Genomic DNA, 11,586 nt, shown 5'->3' on the forward strand with positions numbered 1-11,586 from the left:
TGTGTAGTCTACGTAAACATTTACGTAGACTACGGCGAAAATAAGGGCAACGCAAATAGCATTGCCCTTATTTTCGCCATAGTCTACATAAATGTTTACGTAGACTACACGTGCCAAAATAAGGAACGCAAATGGCGGCATCCATGGGCACCGCCATTTGCGTACGCGCTTTTTTTTTTTGTCCAAAGTCAGCTGTGATAGACTATGTAAACATTTACGTAGCCTATCACGGTGTTTTTTTAAAACCTAGCCGTTTACGTAGCCTATCACGGTGTTTTTTAAAAATCTAGCCATTTGCATTCCTTATTTGGTCCCGGTAGTTTACGTAAAGATTTACGTAGACTACAGCGAAAATAAGGGCAACGCAAATAGCATTGCCCTTATTTTCGCTATAGTCTACGTAAATCTTTACGTAGACTAGCTGGGACCAAATAAGGAACGCAAATGGCTAGATTTTTAAAAAACACCGTGATAGGCTACGTAAACGGCTAGGTTTTAAAAAAACACCGTGATAGGCTACGTAAATGTTTACATAGTCTATCACAGCTGACTTTGGACAAAAAAAAAAAGCGCGTACGCAAATGGCGGTGCCCATAGGCGCCGCCATTTGCATACGCACTTTTTTTTTTTCCAAAGTTACCCGTGATAGGCTACGTAACGATTAACGTAGCCTATCACGGCTGACTTTGGAAATCTAGCCGTGATAGGCTACGTTAATCGTTACATAGCCTATCACGGGTGGTTTTTTTTTTTACTTTATTTTGTAATGGCAGCGGCAGCAGCCGGTCGGAAGACCGGCCGCCGCCCCCACCCCCGATGAACTGCCGCCGACCCGCCGCTGGGACCCGCCGCCAAGAGGGACATTCGAGGGAGGTAAGTCCCATCCCGGGGGTGGCGGGGGGCGGAGAATTTCACCAACAATTTCAGGGGGCCGAATGCGTTGGCATTCAGCCTCCCCGAGATTTGTGGAGAAATTCACGGCCATCCCTAATAGAAATATAAGGATGATGCAGTGATTAGATTATAAATTAAGTGACTACTGGCTCATGAGAAATATAGAAAGAATGGACAAAGTGGGAAATAAAACAGTGTCTTGTACTAAGGATAGGTGTCCTTTTTCATTCTTTTACTAATCTAGAACAAACTATGTAATTTCCCCGTGCTTCCCAGTACCTACCCATAACTCCCAGGGTCATTGTGAATTCTAATTAATTCAGGGGGGAAATGCAAAGCAATTAGTTAGTTTCAGGATGAAAATTAATATGATAATCATAATATTACAATGGTTATCATAAAAAAGAACAGGCTTCACTGAGAGAGAAACAAAATGGAAAACCTTCACAGGACTTTCAGGGAATTATGTTCAGATGTCTTATTTGCAAAAATAGTGACTTTGGGGCCACCAGAGGCCCAATTCTGATGTCAACCCAAACCATGATTAAGGCAACATAATAACTATGGTTTTGGTGAAAAGTATGTATTGCAAAAAGATGACTAACACAAATATGTTTCATGGACTTCTGTGTAATTTGACATTTTGGATCCTTTGAATATTTTATAGCCCAACTTGTCTTCTTTCTCTCTCTTTGTTGCAGTTTTGTTGTCTCCTTTGATTGCCTTTTTGTTTTCGCTGTGATGTCTGAATGGGCCATTAGTGTAGTGTTATGTACTTGTTTTAGTCCCAGCTATACCTAATGAAACTCAGGAACACAAACATGTCCATAGAGAAAGAGCAGGGAATAAATTCATGAGGCTTGAAACAAACACCCTTTGCTTTTGTAATAATGAGTGCAAAACTGGATAAAAGATAGGGATATGCGCTTTTCTCACAAAACACATGGAACACTGTTTGTCTTTGTCAAGCATACTGAAGAGGAGACCCAATATTGTTAGTATAGATTTTTCTTCCTCTCTAAATACTATGAAGTGTCCTGTGGTAGGAAAATTGTCAGCTGAGAGAAGGATGGCATTGAACACTGGAAAACCAGCTCTATTAACCTACTTGAAAAATGGCCAAGCAGTAGCAAAGGAGAACCATCTGCATGGTGCAACTGTGCACAGAGAGATGGAAATAGAGATAGGAACCTGAATGCTTGTGGGAAGGACAACTGTTATTGGGAAGTAGCCACCCATGTACTCCAGGGGTGGCTGACAGTGCCCTGGGCCCTGATGAGGAGTGGTCAAAGGCTATAAAATAGTTTTCCTCAGCAACATCCTTCAAACCAGGAGTTGGGGATGAAAGCCAAATATTCACGTAGTGTGCTCATGGCTTACCACACCCACTTTGAGATTGGGTTAGGGAAAGAGAAATTGAGGCAGGCAGGCAAACACCTTAGCCTGCCCCAGCTGGATGGTCCCTCATGTCCCCTCCTCCAGGGCTATTACCACCACCTGCCGTGTGGGAAGAATTCCAGGAGAAGAGCAAGGGAGGCAGGTGAAGACCACCTCAGGCCACCGCTCCACTGCAGTTTCTCCTTACTTCAGATGGCCATTACCACCAACTGCAAGCAAAGACCATCCGAGGGCTTTCTGCCATCAACTACCCTGTGGTGGAACTGATCTTGATGAGTTTTTAAAAATAAAAAATTATTTATTATTATAGTAATTTTATTAATTGTATCTATCATACTTGTAAGCTGCCTTGGTAGGATTTCTATCCTGAAAGGCAGGATATAAATAATTATAATGAATAAATACATACATGCTTGTGCGCGCGCGCACACACACACAAAGAAATTATATAAACTGGGTTTCCCTGTATCATTTGGGCTAACAGACTACATAATCAAGCATTCAGCAAGAAGAATCTCTCCAATATAATGAGAAAGGAAGATGGGTTGGGGTTTTTTTTTGCCTTCTCATTATTTGGAGCGATGTTTGTGTTAAGACATCCCTTGTTGATAAAGCCACTGCCAAGCTACACAAGAACAGTCAGCTACTCTATTTTAATGAAGAATTTTGAATACATCAGTCTGTTCAAACCAGCATTTCAGCCTGTTTGTAGTGCTAGTGACTGAGCTGTGGCGAAGTCATGTCCCTCTAGTGCCATAAGCTGCAGCTTAATATAGCAAGTACACATGTGAGCATGTGGGTTTCGTCTACTTGATTGGCACCATGTCAGAAGCGAGAATGCCAGTAAGGTGGGAAAGACCCACACAATCGTCCCTGGCTGCCAGGTTATGATATTTGCACACACATTGCAGCCACATGACATTACAACAGGAATTGGGTTTCACAGCTGCTACAGTGTGTGTGTGTGTGTGTGTGTGTGTGTGTGAAGGTTAGTGATGTGGAATTCACCTTCCTCCAGCTCACCCTGAAAAACATTCAGATTTCTTGAGCTTTAGGTAAGAAAGCTTGAAAAGTCCAAAAGGGTGAAACTCAGGGCCAAAACAGACATTATTTTTCATCAGTGTCTAGCAGCTACACGTTATGGTGGTGGTGTTTTTTTTACTTTAGAATAGGCATCAGGGGATTCAGATTTTACCCTAGCATGGTGGGTGGGTAGAGGGGCTTTTACTATGTGTATTCAGGACCCTACACAGCACTTACTCTAGAGTATAAGTGAAAAAAGACACAGCTTTAAAGTAACATCTGTGTTAGCCCTCTATGCCCTCTTGGAGAGGTCCTGGAGGAATTGACAGGAGGTTGGGTAGCGGTGGGGACAGAGTGTAAAAATTGCTTCAATTTTTTCCCTTTGCACTATATTTTCATGCTTCAAAGTGAGCAAACTGGGCATCTGCACTTCTAAAATATTTAGTCTTCGGTATTTTGCCTTTTAAATGATTTTATATGAGATTATTGGTGAGGTATCAAATGCCTTGTTTCCATGGATGATCCAAATAAGGAAAGAACCTACATAAATAACTGGTCAACTTTTAATTGCTGAACTTTAACATTTTAAGAAAATATTACCTTGAAGATCAAAACACTCACTCAGAGGCATGAGTCTCAGTTATCCATTTGAAATGATAGAGCTGCTTCAAATGATGAATTAATCTGAAGGCAAGTATAAACAACCTTTGATTCATATACACTGAAACTTGTTATAAGTAACGAATGATTTAGATGGAACACATTTAGCACTGTCTAGCTACCAACATTTATTACAGAAATTCCACAACAGATGAAGCCGTGGCAGATAGCATGCCATCAATCAGGGCAGACCACCAAAACAAATTGTGCCTCATAAACTACTTTAATATGTCATGAAGCTTCCAAATATACATCACAGTTCCATTTGTTAAGAAGCTCGAGGCACTTTTTCACTGACAAGTCAAAGACACTTGGTATTTTCATTTACGTGTAACATCTCAGTGAATCTAAGAACTCTATTCAAGCAAAATTAGATTTCTGTGATTGCTAGCCTTCAATGCAGTTCAGGATTGTCCTACTCAGCACATATGGATATCAGTCACAATTCTGGATTGCGAAGGATTATAGTGTAAGAGACACCACCCACTGACTGCTTCAAGGAGTTAAGCCATCCTTCCTACAATCTATACAAAATGCATCATGAGTAAAGGTACACTGTAAATGACTGAGACACAAGTCGGAAACAGAACCAAATTAATTAAAGAACAGAGTTAACAAAAACAAGAAAGTGTTTTGTGCCCAGTATCAGTGGTCGTCCAAGTCATTAAGGCTGAAATCCTATACCCTCTTGTCTGGGAGGAAGCCCCATTAAACTCAGTGGTGCTTACTTTTGAGTAGACATATATGGGATCACAGTGTAAGGGGTTGAAATGCATTTTAGCCATGGTCTGTGATGCAGTAATTGGTCCTTATAAGCCAAAAAGCACCAGTGTGCAGTCCATGCTGATCCCTCAATAGTCAACCTAGAGGACTGTTAAGGTCTTTATCAGGGGAGAAACACACATGAAATCCTGTGCACGTGACACTTTTGTTTATTTTGGTGTTTTTTTTTTAAAAAAAGTTGTTTTTCTCCAGAATTCTAGTTTTGTTCTAAAGTACCAAAACCAATGATGCTGTTTTGTTTACTTTGTAAGCAAGTAAAAACCCTCTGTCAGTTTCAGTGGCAAGGTTATTTTCAACATTATAACTTCCTAATGACACTGTTCTTTTAAGAAAAGATTAGCTCTTTATTATTGCAGAGTGAATGGTTCCTACCCTCATAGTGAGTAGTGATCTGACAACTGTTCTCAAGGATCTGAATCCATCACCCTTAATACTGCTAACTAGTGGAATGTATTCTTGTACACAGTGGTGCAGTGGTAAATTTTGAAGTGCAGGAGCTCATCATGACAGTCCCCATAGCCATGCTGGCCCCACAAAGAGAATTCATGGTCGCATCCCCTGGATGGATAGATAGATTGATTGTTGATAGATGATAGATAGAACCTCATTTTCTACTGTTTATGCTCAAAGGAGCTAACATCATGGTTAAAAATTACATCATAAACAGAACCGAGGACAGAAACCAACGCTTCTTCCCTGCCAATTCTCTTCTGCCCCACCGACTGCACTGTGCGAGTGGCTCCCACCTCTTCTGCAGCAACCCCCAAACAAGGAGAAACCCTCATTTCTCGAAGGAGGCAGGTCAGCAGAGCTTGCATAAGGGAGTTCTGCTGACCTGCCTCCTTCCAGAAATGAGCATTTCCACTTGTTTCAGGGCTTCCCCCTAGGAAGCGCTAAATCTCCTTTGCGTAAGCAGTGGGTCCTGCTTGTGCAACATAATTTGTGCGGGACCCACTGCTTGCAGAAGGGAATCAGCAGGGCAGAAAAGAATCAGTGGAGGTGTAAGCACCCTGTTGGATTCTGCACAGACACCCAAAAGCAAACAAACAAACCTCTAGTAAAATATCACAATTAGGTTTATAGAGCATGACTGCATCCCTGTGCAGTTACCTGGGAATAAGCTCCATTGAACCCAGTAGTGCTTACTTGTGATGGGCAGCTGATAAATCTAATAAATAAATAAAATAAATAGTTCAATTCGTAAAAGTCATTCAGCTTTAGCAAAAGATTTTCAGGCATCTGAAATGCAAACAATCTTGCAAAGAAGTGTTTCCATTTAAACTGCTGATGTGATGTAGGAACCCCTTCAAAGAAAAGAGGCATCTAGCCTCTGCTTGATTATTTTCCTCATTTTCTTCCCTCATTCTCTACACTGATCTGTCACAAACAAAAGTAAACGCTGACAGCCTTGTTATTACCACTATACCACTGCTTGTATATTTTGCATCTAAAGATAATGAGATACATCCTCCTCCTCCTCAAACTTTGAACAACAAGGAAAAGTATTGGGTAATCTACTAAAATCTTTGATAGAAGCACAGCTTTTAGGAGACTAGAATCATGTTTGAAATGAGTCCAGGACATGTTGATTCTTGGTCAGTTTTATACCAAATCTAGAAATATAGAGGCCTCCAGTTATGTTGGCAACTTAGCCATCACCAAAAAAAAAGGACAAAAGAGAAAGCATTTAACATAACATTTCCATATGTGGATGTATGTGTAATATATGCAAATTCTGAAATATTTATTTTAATTGAAATGGAAATATGGTCTGACCTTAGTGGGGAAGACTGTGAGCAGGTGATCCCCTGTGTGCCTGCTCATTATGCTGTTGTCCAGGTACTCACTGTTGATGGGCAACTTTAAGGCCCCTCCACACCCTCCCTCCCTATGACCTTTAAACAGGCTTTGGACTGGACATCCCTTCAGATAGATGACACCTTCAAACAGAGGACTGTCTCTGACAGCCACTCAAAGAGAGGACGGTCCTCAGTAAAGTAGAACACTTGGACACCCTAGCTCCAGTGTAGGGAAGGAGAAGTCTTTTTGTCTCACTCCTCTCCTGCTACCCATTGTAGAGACCTAGAAGATAGCTGCTAGGCTCTGCTAGAATGCTGCCTCATATCTCGCAAACAGATAAATAAAAAGGCTGTTCAGTTCCACACAGAAGGTTTGCTGTCCAGTAAAGAGAAGGGTTTAAAACAAAATCTTCCTTTCACTGGATCAGATATCTTTGGAATGAAAGAGCAGTCTAGGACCAGAGCCCCACATCCACCCCTACACTTTTCAAGGATGTCCAATCCAACGAGAAGGAAGTATCATCCCCCCACCCCGGGTCTGTTTTATCATGCTGAACTATGAATCTCATCTGCTGGAGCTACTGCTGGGAACAATATTGTTCTTTCTTTCATATATCAAATGCTTACCATCCTTTAGGCATTATACTGTATTATATCTGAATGCAGACGCTTTTGCTGAAATCCACATAGCATTCTGAATAAAAACGGAATGGTTGAACATATTTTTAAAGATGGATCCTACCTATAATTCTTCAGTACTGTCTGATTTTTTTTTTACTTTGATATGGTAGCATCTCTTGAAAAACAATATGATTAAAAACAATATGGAAACTGAGGCACTAGTTGTTTTTCCCCAAGTACCAAGATGGATAAGGAATACCTACCAGGGAGTTGATTAGGAATTCCCTCCCAATTTCATATTGCTAAAGAAGTACCAATTTCAGTGAGTACATTGTTAAAGATGTACCAGCTTCCCTATCATCTTCTGCATGACTTTTTGATAGGGATGTTGGAGAAATCTGCTGCGGATTCAAATGAGGCCAGATTCTTTTGAATCCAGCCTCAGGAATCAGTAGCGGATCAGCACCACTTATCTCCTCTCCAAGAGGATTGGAGGCTGAATGGCACTCGGCTGCTTCTTGCCAGCCAGAGCCATTCGCCTCCTCCCTGCCGATCGCCATTTCTTTTCTTTTTAAAAAACAAACAAACTGGAGATTGGCAGGATGTGCCCACAGACTTATACACAAATAGAGCCATGAATCTATGGACACATAGACTTATATGCAAGATGCATGGCTCTATTTGCGTATAAGTCTATGGGCACATCCTGCCGATCTCCAGTTTGTTTTTTTAAAAAAGAAATGGCGATCAGCGGGGAGGAGGTCAACGGCTTGGCTGGCAGGCGGCAAGGTAAGCAGCCCCCAAGCTGGGCTCCCCCTCTGGAATCCTCGCGGAGCAGAGTCACTCTGGAGGATTCTGAGGATTCTGAGCCCCCCTCCCCCTAATGGATTCCCTACCGGAACAGACGGTGGGGAATCCATACATCCCTACTTTTTGATAGATATCAAAAAACCCTGTGGGTTAGATCCAGACTTAGAGGAGACCCACTGAAATCAATGGGACTTGAGTTAGTCATGACTTTGTTGGGGGGCAGGGGGCTGTCCACAAGGCCCCATCATTGCAGGCTTTTAAGAAGGATCTGAAAATGTACTACTTTACTCTGGCCTTTACCTGATTATGTTTTATCGGGCTGGGTGGCTGCAGTTGTCTGTTGTAAGTTTTATTTTATGTTGTTCTTTGCTGCGTTTTTTTTTAGAATCTTTGCTGCTGCTGTTTAGGGATGGGTGAACACACCAGGGTCCAGGTTGCTTGCCCCCGCCCCGCCCTGCCGGCTGGCCTCATTGTCCTCTCCATGCTGAGATTAGCTGCAGCTATGGGATTTGGCTGGTGTAGATGGGTGAGAATTTTCTTTCAGCTCATTTTCATAAGAATTTACGAAAATTCAGAAACCATATCTGGAAAAGAAAGAACTTGAGGATTTAAAAAATTTGAATGGAGAAGAAAGCAAAACTGACGGGTTTCTCCATTCCCAAGTTTAATAAAGGGCATGCTTATCTAATAAAGCATATTGCTCCACTGACTGAGATAGCTTGCCATGCGTTACTTCATTAAGAACAGAATATGTCATGACTCAGGAGTGTTTGATTTCTCCCCTGTGTTTTGTTTTGATGCTAGAAAGTTGAACTTTTTCTCCTTTGGTGCTCAACTGCTGACATATCAAAATATCATCACGATTAACCATGCAATGTCCTGCATGTTCCTGGGTTTTTCACTTTATCCCCCCCCCTTTTTTTGCTAAGAGAGTCATTGGTTGCTCTGAAATAAAGAATTAGACAAGACAGCTACATAGAACATTTAGTGAGATACGGGGCTAAAATCCCACATCAGTCTTGGCAGCTGTGATAATGATGTATAATTTAATTGAAGCTATACTGTGATCCTCAGTAGTACTTCAAACCTTTCCCCTTGTTTATGCATTATTCAGACTAATGGCAACCCTGAAATAGAAAAAGCTTCTTATCTCTTAAAAGTTTTATTGCACAGAGTTCAAAATGCACAGAGCTGAGTGCTGGTCTCGGCGCTTTAATGCAGAGTGAGGGAATGTTGTTTTAAGGCCATTTTAGCATCATCGTCCTGACAGAAAGACAGACATGATTAGATATATTCAATTCTAGCAAAGCATTATTTCTGAATGTAGGCTCCTATATTATCATGCAGTAGATATTGTTCCATATGACATTCAGCATATAGGTTTCTATACTGCACGCTTCTACTCTACCAAATAGTTTGAAAATAGGGCACCATTTAACATGTTACCTGGAGTAGTATCATTAGTGCCACCTCCATAAATGCTCTCATGTCACTCTGGGAAATGACTACTACACCTTCTGTGCACGAAGGTCAAGTGTATTGCATGACCAGAAATACATGGTAACTTTCTGCACTGGTGATACATGGCAGGCATCTCTGGCATGGTATGTAATAATCATGTCGTCTGCTCTAACCAACTGAGTAGCAGAGGAGGTTGTTGCTATCTAGAGCAGGAGTGGGCAGAAAGTAGCTCTAGATCTACTGGCAGATCTCTGGATGCTTTACAATACTTACATCAGCAAGGATTTCTGACTCCCAAATGTTTAACAATAGCAGCAATTAAAATGACTCCCCCTGCCCTTAAACTATACTGCTGAAATCAAGAAAACCTGGAGTAACCAGGAGTCAGGTTTTGTGTGGAAGGACTGTGAGCTCAGTTCTGGTAGTCAAAACAAATTTCTCAACTCAGAATTCTTTAATTCTAAATGTATGTCTTTTGCACCATGCTCCATTTGGTGGATCTCGGGGTTCTAGTTAAAAAAAACAAAGCAAATCTCAAAAGTTGAAATCTTCCCATCCCTGATCTAGAGTGGTGTGAGAGCACCATCTATTGCACCCCGGTTATACAAAATCTAGTTCTGGATCTCACTACTATTGCTAATACACCTACACATTCTATTGACTTTAATCTGTGTTTAACAAAAAAAATCTGTATGCTTGCAGATACAGTTAAGCTGCAAATGAAGCTGCACACTGCACTATAGCTGGTAAGTGTCACATTCAAAGTTAGGCTGTAGAAGCAGGACAACATACAATTTCTTTGTCTCATTCATCTCATGCATAGTTCAACAAGACAGATAATCTGCATGGAGCACAATAAATTAGAATTATACATCCATCCAGATAGAATGAAATGCAGCTAGATTTCACAGGTTTGATGATCTCCTAGAGTTTCTCACACAAACACTAATCCCTTCACATTGCATTCACAATTATACTACTTCTGTTAATCTTCTAGTACACACAGTTGGTTTGGTGTAGGTGTCAGAAGGGTAGATAGGATAAAGTGAAGGGGTGGAGTAAGACTTTTACAGTCCAAACCTATGTATGTATACTGAAAAGTAAGTCCTACTTTGTTGAGAGGGACTTACTGCCAGGTTAAGTGTTCATAGGCCTGTAGCTAGATCTGCGTGCAAATGGTGTCTCAAAATTATCCACCTTATTTGTGGGTAGAGAAATTGGGAGGACCATCTCACCAAATTTCTCCAGGAGAAGGAGAAATTCTCCAACAGCTTCTTGGGTGTGGAGCTCATCATTAGCAGTGGCAGTAGCACATTGCTTCTTTCTAATCCAGCATTGTTTACAATAATGGACAGATGTCTCTGGAAGCAAGCATGAAGATTTGGAGGTCCACTGCTAAAATTATTCGAGAAATATGCATTCATATTCCTCTGGTTTTGGAGGTGGACTGAGGCATGTTTAGAAGAAGCCAGGACAGATCTTTGACTAGGAGATTTATACTACATTATATGCAAAGAGAAATTACTGTGCTCATTGTTTGGGAAAGGGATAGAAAAGAGCAATACAGATACTGCAAATCTGCATGCATAATGCATGATATTAGCCATATTCTCAGTGCATCTAACTTATTCTGTAAGAGCCGTGCTTTTTTATAGCACAGGTAAGCATTTCCAATGGAGACAATTCAGAGTTGGCTGTAGAAGTGAATTTAGAAACACTAAAAGATGATATAGAGAAAACATATCACACTCTTTGGTGTTCTAAAGACAGGAGCTCTGTTTCTCATTGTTAATTTTAGACTATGGATTAATTTCCACATAGCTCTGACTTATTTCTATAACAGGATATTACATCTCCCCTTGATTCCATGAACAGATCACAACCTATGTCTTATCTGGCTTTGGTGTATTGCACCACCTTTTCCAGTATGAGCATGCCCACTTCTTGAGATCATCTTTGGACACCCTACTATGTGTCCAATGGCCCCAGAAATATGTTTAGTTGTAAGGGGAGGGCCTTCTCAGTGGCTGCACCTAGACTTCATGACTCCCTTCCAAGGGTAGAACATCTTATTCCCCCTTTAATAGCCTTTTGTAATTTGGTGAAAACTTCCCTTTTTCTCTGGCAGAGAAGCATT

Source organism: Heloderma suspectum, chromosome 3, assembly GCF_057233095.1.
Source record: "Heloderma suspectum isolate Gila_16-S chromosome 3, 16-S_ref, whole genome shotgun sequence".
In the NCBI taxonomy this organism is placed as follows: domain Eukaryota; kingdom Metazoa; phylum Chordata; class Lepidosauria; order Squamata; family Helodermatidae; genus Heloderma; species Heloderma suspectum.